Source organism: Ambystoma mexicanum, chromosome 4p, assembly GCF_040938575.1.
Source record: "Ambystoma mexicanum isolate Mex_15411 chromosome 4p, UKY_AmexF1_1, whole genome shotgun sequence".
Classification (NCBI taxonomy): domain Eukaryota; kingdom Metazoa; phylum Chordata; class Amphibia; order Caudata; family Ambystomatidae; genus Ambystoma; species Ambystoma mexicanum.
This window is the reverse complement of record NC_090927.1, coordinates 476,564,642-476,581,665: the sequence shown is the minus strand read 5'-3', so window position 1 is coordinate 476,581,665 and position 17,024 is coordinate 476,564,642. Positions and strand designations below refer to the sequence as shown.

At 47.1% G+C, this 17,024-nt stretch overlaps 1 protein-coding gene across 4 annotated transcripts in view; it reads right to left on the bottom strand.

Moving 5' to 3' along the window:
* Nucleotides 1–17,024, bottom strand: part of KIDINS220 (kinase D interacting substrate 220) — a 1,499,978-nt gene that overhangs the window by 111,658 nt on the left and 1,371,296 nt on the right. The window lies entirely within an intron of this gene.

Here is a 17,024-nt window from a genome sequence, read left to right as displayed (position 1 = left end):
CATGTCTCTTGCGACCATCCGGAGCCTCGTTCGAACGGGACCGCAAGCCCGAAGCCGCCGAGGACCCGAGCCCAAAGGTTCGAGACCGTTCCTTGCCGGCTACGTTAGAAGGTGCGGATGGAACTATGCCCTGCGATTGAAAAATCGCCAACATCTGCTCCCTGAAGGAAGCCCATTCCTCTGGAGTCGAGGACTTAGATGGACAAGCCACTTTCCTCGCGCCTCCATCCTCCGAGGAGGACGGGGAAGGGGAACGGTGACAGCGCTTCCTAGGATGCCGAGACGAGGAGGACGAACGGCGGGAACCACTCCGGGACCGAGACTCCGGGACTCCTTACGACACGTAGAGTCGCCCATCGAATTGTTGGTGGACATACCCTGGGACTTGGATTTACGGGACTTACTGGGTTTCGAACCCCGACCTACCTGAAGCTTTCCCTTACACTCCCGCAAGGCCTTAGCAGTTAGCGACTGGCATTTGGAACAGTCGTCGGTGTCGTGACTCTCACGCAAGCACCACAAACAAATGTGATGCGGGTTGGTAATCGACATTTTCGACTTGCAGTCTTGGCAAGTCTTGAAGTCAGACCGTGGAGTCGGAGGGGTTAAAGTAGAAGACATATTCCCAAGGAATACACAAGGCGCGCAGAGTCTCTGAAGCAAACACGTTTGCAGAATAAACGGAACTGAGGCTACGGGCGCTGTGCATCCTATTTATAACATCTGGTGACGTCGCCCTCGATGGAGGCCTTCGAGGGACTTCGACCCAACGCCATCAACGCAGGACACCCTCTGTCGAAAAAGTTTCCGAAGTACTCAGCTGTGGACATTACATGTTAAAGATGTGGAATACATTGGAGGACACAATCCATCTGAAATGTACGTGAGAGGCAAGCCTGCCACTCACTGGAGACACGTGGACCCGAACAGGACAGGGCGTGCCTTTTTTCCTTCTGAGGTTGCCGCTGAGGAGGGGCACTGGAAGAAGCAATTGCCTCCCCCCCCCTTTTTGTTGCTTGCGCCTGTACTGACTCAGCGAGCGGTCAGGTTGTCTAGACCTCCATTTCTGAAATCCCTGGAACACACCAAAAGCCCACCCCTTGGCGAAGCGTTGAAGCGGCAGGTTGTACGCCTTGGGCGTGGCCTTTGTCAGGATAGATAAAGATTTTGCAGCCTGCAAGCTGTTCTTTTATCTAATTCCTCGTCGGTGGTAGAGTGAAAGAGGTCACTCCCCTCGAAAGAAAGGTCCAATATGCGATCCTGGACGTCGAGGTTGAACTTAGTAGCCCGAAGCCAGGCCGTCCTTCTCATGTCTGTGGCGATGTAGATGGCCCGGCCAAAGGTAGCGATGTGGGCCACAGTGGACTCCATGATGTCCTGCGTTACCAGCTTGGCTTCTCCTAGACCCGCCTTGAAGCATGCCTGTCTCTGCACCGGAAGTTCCGGGAGGAAGTCCGCAATTTCCCGCCAAAGCTTCTAGTTAGCGGCTGCTAGCATGGCATCTGCGTTGGCCTGACAGCTTCTTCCCGTACGCCTCCAAGATTTTCTCCTCCTTGCCTAGCAGCGTCGAGGACGAGGTGGCCGAGGACGACCAAGGCTTAGAGTAGAGTGATGCTGCAGTGATCACTGAAGAGTGTGGTTGAGGGTGGGCCGACAACAAGAGTATTCCCCTCCATCTGTCTATACTTGGCATTGAGGCGCCTATTGACAGGTTGGGCCGAGTGTGGCTTGAGCCATCCCTTCTTGGCCAGTGCCAATACGTCCTTCTGCATCGGGATCCCGTCTTAGTAGGGTGTCTTAGGGTGAGGACTTCTGCCAAGACCCCCTCCTCGGGCTGCTCTACCTCACGTTAAGGAAGGCCAAAATATTCGGTCAAACCTGTGAGCGTGTCGTGGAAGGCCTTTGCTGACGACGGCGTGTTAGGATCCTCCTACCCGTCCGTGTCAACCAGCGTGTCCGGCTGGTCCGGAGCAGGCAGAGGAGTGCTGGGTGCCGTGGGCTGAGGTGTGGAGACCGGAGCCTGAGGCTGCTGCAGAGGCTGGTTGTGGGACCGCCTGTGCTTTGGGAGGCAGGGGAGCCGGAATCGAAGGAGTCGACAGGGGCAGCGCTGGGGCCTGAGGCGCCAGAGCCATGGGAGGAATGACTATAGGCGCTGGTGGAGTGACCGGAGGAAGTAAGACCCTAACTGCATCCCGCAGGATGGTCGCCATCTGAGGGACTCGCACCAGAACCAGGAACCTTTCGAAGAACTTGTCTTCGGAGGCTGAAGAGGTGGCAGGAGATATTGACTGAGTGGCTGGTGGCTGCTGGGGCTGGAGCGCCCTTTTGTCTCTGTTGCAGGGGGAACCTGCCCTGCGCTGCTGATGGATAAATTGTAGGCCACGTACCTGGTTGATACCAGTCCCACCTTGAAACTTGTTCTTCCGCCAGCTCCGTTCTGAGGAGTGATGTCGGACGAGCGGCTGCGATGTCTGGTGCGGTGGCCATCTTGTCAAGCTGCGTGCCACGTGCCGAAGTCGTGGTGCATGGCTCCTTGGGCCCAGCCTCCTCCAAGACTCTTGGTGTTGGAGCATGAGGCCTACCCGGCACCTCAGGTCTAGGCCAGATGGAAGATGTATTTCCCTCGGCATTGTTGCCGGTAGTGCTGCGTGCAGGCACCTCCTCGGACATGGAGCCAGTACTAGGTTGATATCCCCTCATGAGTACACCCGGTAAGAATCTTTGCGGTCTCTCACCACTGATTCCGGAAGGATCTAATGGCCCCCTCAGCCATATGGCCGGTAGCTGGACTAGCCTTGGTGTGTGTGCTGGTATGGGTTCCTCCCACTCAGGCGCTTCCTCAGGAAGAATTCGCCCTTGCGGGGTGCAATGGAAAATAGCAGTCCTCCCTTGGGCCTCAATCTCTGCTTGACGAACTTCTTAAGGTCCACTGGAGGCGATCCTTCGAAGAGCTCCCTCCACCTGGCTAGCCTGTTCTTGAGCGTGCGTGGAGTCAATGCGTTGCATGCGGTACAGCCTTCCCAGCCGTGGTCGGGGCCAAGGCAGCGGAGGCAAAGAGTGTGTGGGTCGGACGTGGGGGAAGAGCCCCTCGCAGGCTGGACACCTGCTGAAGCCACCCGAAGTCGACATGCACCAGGGAGGAGCGTGACGCCGGAGGACCAAGTACCATGATAGATAAAAGACAAAAAGATAGAAGAAGAATCCAGGGAAGAGCGTGTGGTATTACATGGCAAGGCCAAACCCAGGAGCGCTGGTGAAATCGGGCCGTTCCCGTCGACACAGAAAAGGGGACTGGGGAGTGGTGCCGGTGGGTGGGGTCAGGGTAGTGCATGCTCCCAGGGCTGCACCCCCGCGCGTCTATAAATTTAAAGGGGAAGAAGGTTTTTCTGGTGAAAAAGGTTCTGCCTACCTTCCCTAGGAAGGGATGCCCATGCAGTATGGAGGAAAGAGGACGGCACGTAAGAGTAAATACAGTTACACTGATCCACACATTCAGGGCTTCATTGATACCACAATTCCCTCCCTGTACCTCGTGTTACAAGGGATATGTTTTCATGCTTGAAAGAAATACAGCCGTGCATGCTTAGATGTTCCATGAACACTTGATTTGTGCTGAGAAGGGGGGGAGGGGGTTCGCTTGCTTATCAGGCAATGCAAAGGTGTGGGGGTTGGGTCAGTTCTGTGGGGCTGGCTCTGGACTGGCTGTGTGGGGGTTAGAGGCCTAATGGTGGTTTAGTGGAGATGAATGAGTGCAGTGTGGAGCCTATTGTTGTCTCATGCTCTTGCAGGGCACAATCCTTTGGAAGATACTAAATATTCGCAACACTGGAGGAATGAGGGGGAAGTAGACTTCCTTGGGAACGGGGCTCTGCGGAGTAAGTCTGTTTTACGGAAATTAGGCCTACTAAGCCAGGAATGTGAACAGCACGAGCCTGCAACTTATCCCTTTTGGGCCTAATACAAAATGGATTCATGGGCTTTGGATTTTCTAGTGCCACACATCTACTTCTAAGTGCTACAGTGCTTCTACATGTTGCCTGATAGTGCAGATTACTCCCCCTTGTACTTTACATCACCTCATATGGTGTTTGCCTTACTTGGCAGCGTCTAGGGGGATGGAATAGGCACATTTTCCATCCCAACAATACTTTTTCACATGTTAATCAGCTATCACTGCTAGGACTGTTTTGTAGGCCCTTAGAGGGGCATCACCCCTAAAATTAAAATAAATGTAAGGGTTCTCCCTCTATGAAAAATCACAGGAACCTCCTGAGTCGACATGGATGATTATGTGGAAAGACATCAAGGCGCTTGAGAGACGCTAACCAATCTTCCACGGAATGGCTTGGAGGATCTGGCCCAAGGCAATCGAACATTTCTTTTGGAATAAAGTTTATATCAGTCTTTGACCACCTCACCTATTGTGCACGAGGAAGTAGCTACTCTAGCAATGCCACTAACTGAAGCTTAAAGCAAAAGAGAGGTACATCTCTATGTAAAAACACCTTTGTACCATCCAAATCTTCTCAACATGAGGAGGCTGACCAGTGGGATGGCGGAAAGGCAAGGACTGATTAGAGTAGATAGTATGGTGTAAGGAGTCACAAAACTACAGCTAGTACAACTTACATGTACAGACAAGCTAACCATTTTCACATACAATTGTAGTCACCATCTTGTTGCACAAGATTTCTCAATATCATTTTCCAGAAATGGTGGAGGCAAGTGGAGTTGTCAGTAGGACTCACACTGCGCTTGTGTGGTATTTCAGTGAAGTTTGGAACTTTGCGTTGCTTTTTTTTTTGGACTTCTATTTCTCTCCTTCTACGTGGGAAATCAGCGTCCAAATTCAACTGTGTACTGCTTTAAACAATACTGTGGTCCTGCAAGCCCCTCCGACTCTCCTCCAGGAAGGACACAACTCTTACAAAAACCTCACTTCCTCCGCAAAGCGGAGCGAAGTGGAGGCAAGTGGAGTTGGCAGGGCGACTCACTCTGCACTTGTGTGGTATTTCAGTGAAGTTTGCAAGGGGAGTTGGGAGAAGTTAGCGGGAGGCCACGGAGTGGCGCCTGGCGGGCATCTGAAGAACGTGTCCTCTCATTGATGTCTGAGAGGCTAAAGACTGTGTTTGTCCAGCGCACGCACGCGCTTGCAGGTAAGGAGAGGGAGGGGTGGGGCTTATGCTGCCGGATGACTACAGTGTTATCGATGCCGACATCGAACTGAACATTCAAGCGATGCCGGCTAGAGACTCTGTGGAGGAATCGGTGCTAAATATTGAATCACGGATTGAAAAGGGGGATGGGCCTAAACTGCAAAAGGGGCTGGTCGCATTGACGGCAACATCAAATGAAGGTGAACATTCGACGTTTAGTTCAGTCGAACAAACAAGAATGTTAGGGGCTAGCAGTATAGTTGACTTGGAAATACGCCCCAAATTAGGCAAGGCTGTGACCACGGCCAATGAACAAAAAAGTGACAATTGTCCGGAAAAAGCTGAACAAGCCCCCATATGCGGTGAGGGGGTTGGGCAAAATGGAGTGGCTCCGCCAAAAGCCAATGAGGATTTAGGAGCTGGCTGACCTAACAATGAAAACTGCGAGACAAAAAAGACAGTGTGCCTCATTTCGACCCAGGCGGCCAGGGAATTAACAGTGCCGGTAAGGGACTGGCAACGTTCATTCCGGGCCGCCCTATTACGAGGTCTGAAGCGGGTCCCGCTAAGGAACGCTTGGTCAGACCAGGCGTCCTTAGCGGGACCCGCTAGCAGACCAGGATGCTAACAACGGGCCCGTCATTAACGGGCCCATTGTTAGCATCCTCCCCATTCCCATTGATCCCTATTGGGCTCAAATGGGAATAGGGATTCATTTTTACCGGTGCCCAGAAAAGGGCAATTACCGGGTCCGCCAAGGTCGGCATGACCCGGATATTGCCCTTTTCTGGGCTCCGGTAAAAAATCATTACCGGTAGCAGCCGTGCCCTTAGGCTACCGCCAGGGTCATAATGAGGCCCATAGTCTCTAAAGAGTGAATGATTGCATTAAACTTCTCGATCAATCCTTAAGGAATGCGAATATGGAGGTGGAGAGAGAGGGGAGTGTAATGATGGAGCCTATATTAGTTAGGGGAAAGGAGCAAAAAGAGTCCTTCCCCGAAAGCTGATACGGCTGAGGTGCAGAGCTTGGAGGACGAGGACTGAAGATCAAAGGTCACGCCGGCAAAGGAAGATCCTATATTAGGAAATGAGAAGATTGCTTCACCTAGATCCCCATCTAGAAGCTTGTCTTTGGAGATTGAGGAAGGAAACGAAGATAAACTCTTGGAAAATGATTCTTCTGTAATTTCCTCTGCTTCATCAGATTGCATGCAGATGCCATCTGAAAGCAGAAACAGATTAAGGGCGAGGGTGATGCATCCAAGGGTAGCGGTGGACACGGCTCACATGCAGCAATTGGTGACTGCGTCAGTGTCTACTTCACTAATTCCTTTTTACAAAGCTTTATGAGAGCTTGAACTGTACCCTATGGGATCAAACTGCTTTGATTGCAGGTTTGGTGGAAAAAATATTACAGCTAGAGTCACTAGCAATAAGAGTTGATAAAAGGTTGGATAAGGAAGCTGAAACGTCATCGACCTGGCAGAATAAATTATGCGACCTGGCAAGACGTGAATCATCTGACAAATCCATAATGATGGAGGCTGCCTTACAAGACTGCCAATGGATGAGATCCAACATGAAAGGTGTATCCCAGATGAGTAGGTCGCCGAAGGAAAAAAAGAGTGAATCCAAACCCTCTGAAGAAAGGCAGGCATGTAAATAACTCGTCGTGGACCTGACGGTGGGAGCTGACACTCAACTAAGGGGTGTCGTGAATAAGAATATTTTCTCAGTTTTCAATGTAAAGAAAGATCCTAAATTGAGTGGTATGGTAGTAGAGGGAGAGAAGAATATACCAAAGAGTGACTAAAATTGATCCTATAAGGGAGAAAAAAAAAAGACTAACCCGCAGTTGACAAAGAAAAATAAGAACATGCCAGCGAGTACAAGAAAGAAGGCAAAGGGGTCTAGGGCCTTTTTAAGGAATATTAGATCTTCCCCGGAACCACCGTGTCTACCTGGAGCAAATCAACAATAGAATTGCCCCCCCTAAGAGATAGTGGGGTTGTGACAATGTTGGAATTGGCCGCTGCCTTGGAATCGAGAGGGAGGGCGTCACCTGTGGGAGATCTGAGTTTGTTGGTGGAAGAATTGGAGAGAGTTGAGGAGGATGATAAATGGAAAGATGTGAGTAATTCTGAATGGGAAAAGCTGGAGGGTCTCATCCGAGAGCTGGACTTTCTGGCCCCCAGAAGGGATCAAACACCAAGTGTCTCCAGTTATAGGGCCAAGCTAAAAGGCCCAGGTCCAGCGTCCAGGGAAGAGGGCGCAAAAGGAAAAAAACAGAGGGATGATGAGCCAGTTACAACTAAATTGACGGATAAGGAATCCTCAAAGGACGATGGGTCTTTTAAAACCCTTGAGGACAGAGGAAAGGGGGCTTTTAAACCCCAAAAGGTTAAATATGGAACTGGGAGAGAAAACCAACGAAGACCCCCAGGGAAGTTCAAGAGCCTCGCTTTGAAAGACGACCGGCCATCAGAGGGGAGCACAGGAGAATAAAAAAAGTTTTGAGCCCAAAACTGTGCCTGGAAAGAATTAAGTCAGATAAGAATATGATCATGCTGAATCGAGGGAATGTTGTGCGATTATTCAACTGTATTATAACAGATGGCAAATTTGCATCAAGGGATATTAAAATCGTTGAATTTGTGGAGGAAAGGAAGACCGACTGGGAAATATTGCACTTATTCTCTCAAACCAAGAAGGACCTAATCATGGCACTTAAAGAAAGATTTATACACCTGGGGTATGAAATCACAAACTATCATGCGCAGTTGAAAGTCAAGTGGAATGAAGCCATGATGGTAAAAGAAGAACTGAAAGGGAGACCCCAGGAAAAATTGCAAATGAAGGTGGATAACGAAAAACGTGAGGAATTGTAAACTGTAAAGGATGAAAGAACTACTCCTACCGACAAAGAGCTCCATTCCCTGAAACTTACGGTGTCAAATAAGAAAATGGAAGATTAAAAAAAGGGGGCGAACCTCAAGAATACTGAGAAATCGTCTTGGACTTGGTTGGCTGGAACTCTCAGCTGGCATGGAGAGTTTTAGATTCAAAGGAAAGACTCCTGGCCGTCATTGAAGATTGGATGTTGGAATACTATAGGCTTTCGAACTTTATTTGGTGAAAAAACCCCTGATCTTGAATTGTTTGATATTCTGACTTTTCAGGAGACACGGTTAAGAAACCCTCCACAATGTGATGGCTATCTCGCCGTCTTAAATCCTGCACCTTAGGGGTTGATGGGTCATCCGATTTCGGGCCTTTTGATGTTATTGAAAAATGGTTTGGGATGGCCGATGTGTGATATTAAAAGTCCTAATCCAGCCGTGCAGATCCTTTATCTAAAACATGATAAGGATCCTAGAGATATCTCCTTGATTGTGATGAACATCTACTGGCAGGTGATTATGGAGGGTGACTCCAATTTCATGGGATCCATTGTTGAGGCGATTGATGAAGCCATGTGTGAAGTGGAAGGGGTGAAGATTGTTATCTGTGGAGACCTAAACCTCAGGCTGCTTGATAAAGGGGGGCGAGTATTGGAAAAGAATGAATGGAAGGAGAGAGAAGGGGCATGGATGCTGAATATGGAAGCCATAGCCATATCTATGACTAACGGCCAAACAGAAGGGGATATTCCGGAGACCCCGACGTGGCGCAGTGGGGACATGGTATCCTGTATAGATTATTGCTTCATCTCGGAAAATCTAAAGGAGATGATTCACAGCTTCCCTATCTTGCCCCAACAGTCTAGTGATCACAACTTGTTAGCTATCCACTTGAGAAGATGGTATGATCATGAACCCAGGGAAAACCTGGGAGAGGAGGTTTTCGATTCCTGTGGAATCCATCTATGACTAAAAGGGCAGGGTCTGAGGAAATGGAAGGTGGTTTACAGGGCCCAGCATTGTAAAGATCACACCAATATTGATTACACCGGCTTGCTATAAAAATTCTCCCAGAAACAGGTCATGGGGTCCAAACCACATTGGATACTCCATGTGAAGCATGTGTTTGACCCAGAGCTGGTGGACAGGAGAAAAAGAATGAAAAAGATGGTGAAGGAAATTAGAAGTGATGTTAAGGATAATAAATTGGAAAGACTTAGGAAAGTACGGCAAACAAACAGAAACTGGTATAAGGGCTCACAGGTGTTGCGCTCACAAAAGGATGCAGAATGTATCCTTTGGCTGTGTGCACAAAGAATTCCAAAGACACCTGGGAACTGATCAATAATGGTGGTGTATTTAGGGATGCCAGAATCATGGCCATGCTAACTGAAAAGGACTGGATCCAGCATTCGACGTTGTTTGCGGATCCAGGGGAAAAAAAAGAGGGGAGCTCAACAAACTCACCTTGACAAGGTGGAACTTTGTGTTCGATGAGCACAATGCGATTACAATGATTGGTAATTTGAGTGCTTGGTGCGCGGTTGGGGCCCCATGGTCTCTCAAATCAGGAGCTAAAAAATAATAAAGATCTTCGGTGTCCGGCAATGGTGACCATGGTAAACCAAATTATGATAAAGAGGATGATCCCACCGTCATGGAAGGAGGCGCTTATTGTACCCATCTTCAAAAAACAAAAAAGGTGATAGGGTGGATCCAAAAAACTACCGCCCTATTGCCCTTTTGGACTCCATAGGAAAAATGTTCGCAACTGCCTTGCTACGGGATCTAAAAAATTGGGCGGATGCAAGCGAAATTCTGGATCCCCGACAGACGGGTTTTGTGAAAGGGGTGGGTACGGCCCTAAACCTTTTTATAGTAAATCTTCTGAAGGAAAAAGTCTTTGAAGATGGATCTACCCTGTGCATGGCCTTTATGGACCTTGAACAGGCCTTCAATGGCGTGATTAGAGGCCATTTGTGGTCTAAACTGCGAAATTGGGGTTGCCCAGTTGTTCTGGTTGAGGCCATGGAAGCATTATATACTGACACCTCGGTCCGTATTAGGTTATCTGCCAACGGTAACTTATCCCATAACATCTTCAGCTAGCGGGGCTTGAAGCAGGGATGTGCACTAGCGCCCTTGCTATTTTGCCTTTATATAGCAGACTTAGCATTGTCCCAGGTTGGGGTTCAAGCCTTTCCGCCAAGAACTAATGGAAAAGTAGTCCCATGGATCCTTTTTGCAGACTATCTAGTTTTCCTGGATCGTACTCCAATAGGACTCCAGCGACATCTAGAAGCCTTTCAATTATATTTAAACTTTAATGGTAAGAAAATTAACTCCAAAAAGTCACAAATACTAGCTTTGAAGAGAGCGGGGAAATCAAGCAAGGAAAAATGTACATGGAGGGTGGAGGGTTTTCCTTTGGAGACGGTGGACTCCATAATCTATTTGGGAGTAACACTGAATAAGAATAGCAATGAGGCTGCCCAACTGGAGTACTTGCAGTCTAGACTGGCTCCTTTAATCAACCAAAGCAGAACATTCCAACGTAGATTTGGTAAGTTTACGTTAGCACCCATTATATCCTTCTACAAACAGAAGGTGGTGCAAATATTGCTTTATGCAGCAGAATATGCACTTCGTCTATCCTGGCAATGGTGGGAAAAATTGGAGGGCCAGTTTTGGCATTCAGTGCTGAAACTACCATGTGCAATTAGATTCGAACTAAGGCTCCAATCCTTAAAATCGATGGTGATTTGGAAGACCGTATCTTTTCATAGGAAATGTGTAATGATGGAAGTGAAAAAGCCCTTTGAAATCCTTGGATCTGGAAAAAAAAACATCAGCAGTGTTTTTAGAGCTTTGTAAGGCAAAGACAGAAGCATTCCTGCAGGAAAAGGATGTTAGGGTGGAATTGCTGATTCAAAATCCCCTTTTGGTGAAAAAGAAGCCAATGCTACAGGATTGGATCTTTACGCTAGATCAATGTGCCAGCATGAAATCTAGGCTATCTTTGACCCTGGAAAGTGGAAGAGTAAATGTATTGCCAACATTCTTGCTAAAGTTCCCCTCGCCTAAATATAGAGATCTTTTGCTTAGGTGTAGGTTAAATATCTGAAATACAAGAGAGGTGGTGTTTATGAGGAAAACATTGGGGGTGGAGAGTGCTGCCTGTCGTTACTGCATACATGAGAACATGGTGGAAACCCCTGAGCATTTGGTAATATTCTGTGGGGGTCTACAGGAAAAAATAAGTTTTTTGTTGGACAAATTTAAAATCAATGGGAGCCACTTTATCTGTGAGGGAAAGGTGGAATTGGGTGCTAATCGGGGATCAAACCAAACTGGTGATAGCTATCATGAAAATGTTCGAAGCAACCAGCATCAGTGGAAGGAGCGAGGTCTATAAAAAAAATAGTTTTTTTTTTTAATAGGTTTTTCAGGCAATTCGATTGATGAGGAAATTGTACATAATGTTAAAGGTTTCCCTTCTTGTGGATACTGAAAGAGAGGGAACTGAGGAAATGAATGAAATGTTTAACTTGTTTAACTTATTTTCTTTTTGATCTTTGTTTCCTATCTTTTATGTTTGACTTATGAAACCAATAAAACATTTGGAAAAAAAAAATATATATATCATTTTCCAGATTAGCTAGAAGATTGAGCAGTAAGATTGTTTATCCAAATAGCAATTTTTTACTTTCTGCTATTTTTCAATTTTAAAATAATTATGCCATCACTAAATGCTCTTTTTGTGGCAATTTCTGACAGGTAATTTAAAATGAATAAGGTTTGAATTAAAGCATGTATTTTTTAATAGCAATTCTTTTTGTTTTCCAATTTCTGCCTACTAAATCCACTATTGCCTAGAAATGGACACATCATCGGCATAAGCAGCATTTGTTTGAGTTCATATCTAGCATCTGGAACCATCTTTTACTGAGACATCTGAATACGTTTTCTGCAAACCTTTATGAGGACCCATAACTTAGTGTTAAGGAGAATTTTCGGTTTCTGTACTAATTTCCATTAAACTGAGAGACCCCCAGCAGGTTTGCCGTACTCTGGACTTTTTTGATTTTAATCTCCCGAGTGAGTAGAACTTTTTGCCACTCACTCATTCTTTTCTCCAACTGGGATTTTGTATTCTTACTGTTTAGTGGAGTTTGGTAAACTCCACAAGCATCTGCTTTTTGCTTAGTGCCACACAACACCGTCAGTGCAGTGTCACCGAGGAGTCCCCTGGACTTCTCTTAATGTTTAAATACATTTTCTTGTGAGAACTACAGTTCCAAGAATAGTAAAATACCTTACCTTTTTCTTTTGTGGGTCCAGCACACACCAATTTATGTAGGGTGCTGGTGGGATACATAGTAACTCCTTATCCCACTTCTCATGTAACTTTGTGTTACACTGACTAACTTAAATGGCTGGTGGCAGTGGCTACTTTTTACTACCTTTTGTGCAGGTTACTAGCAGGGTGATTTCTCAGCTGCAGTACAGCACCCATGGGTGAGAATTTTCTCAAAATGGCCCACCTTCTTTTTTCGCCATTTTTCATTTGTCAGTTCCTTCTCGGCTTTTACTCTATCCTTCAGAATAGATGCAAGTCTTTTTTGAGTTTTGCCTTTGGCGGGTTTCAGCTCTGACGCCTGCCCAAGAACCAGTGTGTCTGGGAAGGCAGGAAGTGAGGGAAGAGCCCGAAACTTCCCTGCCCTTTTTCTGTAGGTATGCCTGGCTGAAACCAGTTCTAACTGGGGGGCTGGCTGTCCTGGAGGACAGCTACTCGCCAAGTGATTGACATGTTCATGACTGGGATCCTGCATAAAAGGTGGGGAATTTGGGACTACAGAGTCGACCACTGGAACAAGAAATCCAAAGCAGAAGATGAGCAGAGACACCACCACCTTCTTCCAGGACTGCAAAAGAACCAGTGAAGCCTTGCAGCTGTGCTGACCCCATTTTCACATCAACAGGGAAGACTCGCCAATGACTACTTCCTCCCTTAGGCAGCTGGGACCAACTAGCCTCAAGACCCCCTTCATTTTGGGCCATCCCCAGACTTGCTGTGACCTTCGTGGGCTGCAAAATCCCAATTTCCGTGGTACCTGGACCATCATCAAGTGCATCGTCCTCTGAAGATCAAACCCGGCTGAAACTTTGCAGGCATCCGTGTGGACCTCAAGAGGCAGGAATTCTTCACCAAAAGTCCCCTCACCAGAGTTCAAGACAGAGTAATCGAGGAGAATCCGACCAGCAATATTTGTTTCTTCTTGGCACTAAGAAAAAGGCGCCAAAACCACAAAGAGCCGCTGGAGTGAGCTGAATCCATTGCTGACGACCCCTTCTCCCGAGTGCTGCTGCAGAAGCCCGTCAGAGGTGCCCCCTTTCGTCACCACAACCAAGGAGCTGGAATCAGGGTCTGCACTGCTGCACCTAGAAGGAAGTTGGCTACAATTTCTTCTTCACTTTCAAGGTACTGTGGGACTTGAGTTGTAATTACCTTGTGCCATTTTCAGTGCTTCCTGGCTTGGGAAGTGCTGTTTTCTTCAACTGATGTTTGACCAGATATGCTTCCCTTGAGCTCTGGTGTTTCTTGAAGAACCACAGAATGGTTAACTAACGTTTCCCCTGAAGATCTTCATCCAAACTGGAACTGGACCTTTGACTTTGGTTGGATTGGTTTCCCAGAGGTCCATGTTCTTGATACTACTGGCTTTGGCAGTGCTGGTTCTTCCAAAGGTTTTAACTGTGAACACTTTTATTGCTAGGAAACAGACTGCCTATTACCTCTCTGGCAGAGTATACTGGCTATTAACAGTTGCTTAAGTGTGTTCTGCCTAACTCTGAAATGTTCCCTACCATCTCAATTTTGTAAAGGTGATATAGTTAAGTGCTCATACTGACCTTAATTGATGTCATTGTGTGCTGGATATGTAAAGCATAGAAAAAGTTACTCACCTGCAATACTGTTTCTTATATAACTTGATTCATTTTCACATTGAATGTTATTGTTAGTTGCTGCATTTTAGATTGGCTTGTGTGCCTTGTGCATATTGTTAGGAAAGATTCCCAATTTATGTGAAGTTTTCCCTCCAGTTGTGCATCCCCCCAACTTGTTGCTGCTGTTAAACACCATAGTCTGACTTTGCCAGTGGAGCACAGCCTTCAGTTGCACTCCTCTGGGCTTTTTTTCGCTCACTTTATTCTGGGGAAACTGACATTCCCTTAAAGACAGTCAGTATTGGGAGACATGTTTTCCCCTTAGTCCTTGTCAATGTTGCAACTTTTCTGCAACATGCTCCAAGTGCACAATGTACCTTACAGTACAGTGCACTTGGGTCTTGTAGTCATTTCAAAAGGCCTTCGATACTCTCTAAGGATTTTTTAGGAGAAGTGCAGAGGTGCCTTGGACAGGGCCGGTGTAAGCTTATCTTTTTGTGTAATTTTAACCCTTTCCTGCAAAGTAAACCGCGTATACCGCGTTTGGCACAAATAGGTGGCCTGGTTCCCAAATGGCCATGCCACCAGGTTCTTTGTCCTGTCCTTTGGCCACCCTACCCCTTCACCAGGTCGAGCCGACCCGGGTCAGTCCTTATTTGGGCATGCATTCTCCAGCAAAACGCCAAGCTTTCACAGACTTCTGCATGCCTTGTGTGTGTAATTCCAGGATGTGGGTGGGACTGTCTGGTTCCAATGCACATCCTGGGTGGCAGAGAGTCTGGTGTTCTGTGAATGCCTGGGACCACCGTGGTCCATGGTTGGTCCACGTATGGTATGCCTGTATGTGAGCAGATCTCCCATTGGGTCCTCTTCGTTTTGGCACGAAGGAGATTTTGGATTACAGAAGGCTCCAAACACCCATATCATGTCGATCTCTGGAGTTCTCATCTCACTGAACGAAGAATAGGATCCAAGTATCCTGAAACTAAGAAGCCAAGTCGAAGGAACCGCTGGAAGGTTTGGCACCCTGCTGGAACCCTCTGCATCTGCTCGAACTAGAAGGTCTGCGAAGACGCTTCGACCCATTGGAATAGTGGGACCAACTATTCTTGGCACCTTCATCAAACCCTTCAAGTAAGCCTTCTCGGAAGTGTCCCTGGGCCAACCAGTGGGCTGACCAGCTTGCGCAGGACCTTTCCCTGATACCACCGCCGTGTCAAGGACGACCCTTGAAACTTGGTACATCGCTAGCTCTGTGTTCTCAGAACTCTCGCACCGAATTTCATACACTTGGCATTCCCAAGTCTGGAATAAAACAGAGAGAGAGCCTAATTCGGCGTGAACGCAGTTACCGTGTCGCCCAGCCGTGGTGACGAAGTTTGCAGGTGCGCTGCTGCTGTGCCCCTCTTGGCCCTGAAGCCTGGTACAGTGAAACTGGCCTGAGAAATCGCCACTGTCCCGTTTTGAAATCAACGCTGTAACTTTGTTGCTGAAAGCCACAGAACCACAGAATTGTCGCATTTGAACCTGCAACTGAATTGGACTCTACTACAGAAGTTTGATCCGGAGGGCGCCAGGGGTCGGTGAGTACTAGCAACCCTTTTTCGGTGGCCCCTAGCGCATCCAACCCTTTTTACGCACAAGTGGCCCCTGAGGGCCCCTTTCCTTTTCACAGATAGCCCGAGCTATCAAACTTCCCAATTCTTGGAACCTGCTCTGCCCTGTTGGGGAGACCCTCCTCTAATAATGGGAACCTATTCTGCATCACCTCACCTGCATTCCTGAGCTGCTACAGACCCTACAAAAGACCCTGTTTCGCCCATCTGCACTACCGCGTGCGCCAGGATTGCAAGTAAATTTGAGCAATAGGCTCCTCTCATTTTAGGGATTGGACTGCCTTTCAGTTAGGATTGTGATTACTGCAGAACTGCCTAAAGACTATTTGCACTACCTGCTTCCTTCCCTCTTTTAGGTTGTGGACCCATTTAGGCCACTTGGTCTTGTATATATGTATTTGAGTAGGATTGTGTTGGTTTGAAAGTGTTACTTTGATTATTACTGTGTGCTGAACCTCAAAGGCCTTGAAATAAATGTATTTGTATTTTTAATATATACACACACCTGACTGGGAGTGACTTGTAAGTGTCCATTACTCTGTGTGCTCATTGAGGTCCTTCAGTCACCCTCACCCCTCCTGAGACCTAGTCTTCACCGCCGCCAATGCTACCTTTATTGGTCTGGCTTGTCCAGAAGCTTACCCTGTTCCAAGAAACTAGGCTGGCCTTGTGAACCTCTGCCCACCAGGTCAGAGTTCAGAAATCCGTCTTAACATATATATAAATAAAAGTGTTTACTTGGATCCCTGCGTTTACGTATTTAGTGCACTGCTCTACAGCTCACATTACTCCCTCCTAAAATAAGCCTGGTTGCTCAGTCACACTACCAACTGTAGTACAGGCCTATGTTGGGTCCCTAATACCAAGAGATAAGTCTTATGAAGTCCCACACCAGTTGGACTTTAGAAAAACGTACCTAACACCCAGTCATCCATCATTATGGGTAATCTTAATCCTGCTTCTCTGTTCATCTTGGCGATAAAATACAGTTCTCAACCCAATATAATTGTAACGCCCCTACTTAAAAACATCAGATTACTTGTAGTATGTACCAGAGAAATGTAATATAACCTGCTGTTCCCAATATGAGAACAAATGCAATATGACGTCCATAAATGTTATGATTATTTCACACAACCAATAGCCAAATATATAATTCAGTAGTTTAGAGGTTGGGATTCTACAAAGTGTATGTAAGGAGTAAAAGGGAATCGTTCTAACACTATGAAAGCTCTGGTTTAGTCCTCGAATTCCCAGGTTATCCCAACAGTCCCGGTAGTCGGATGTTTTTTCAGTTTTATGAATACATTTCTTTTCCAGATAATGGCTTACACATGTAAGAAAATATTAATTTGTGGTCGCTTTGCTACTGGTTTTACTTCTGGTCCGGCTACATACATA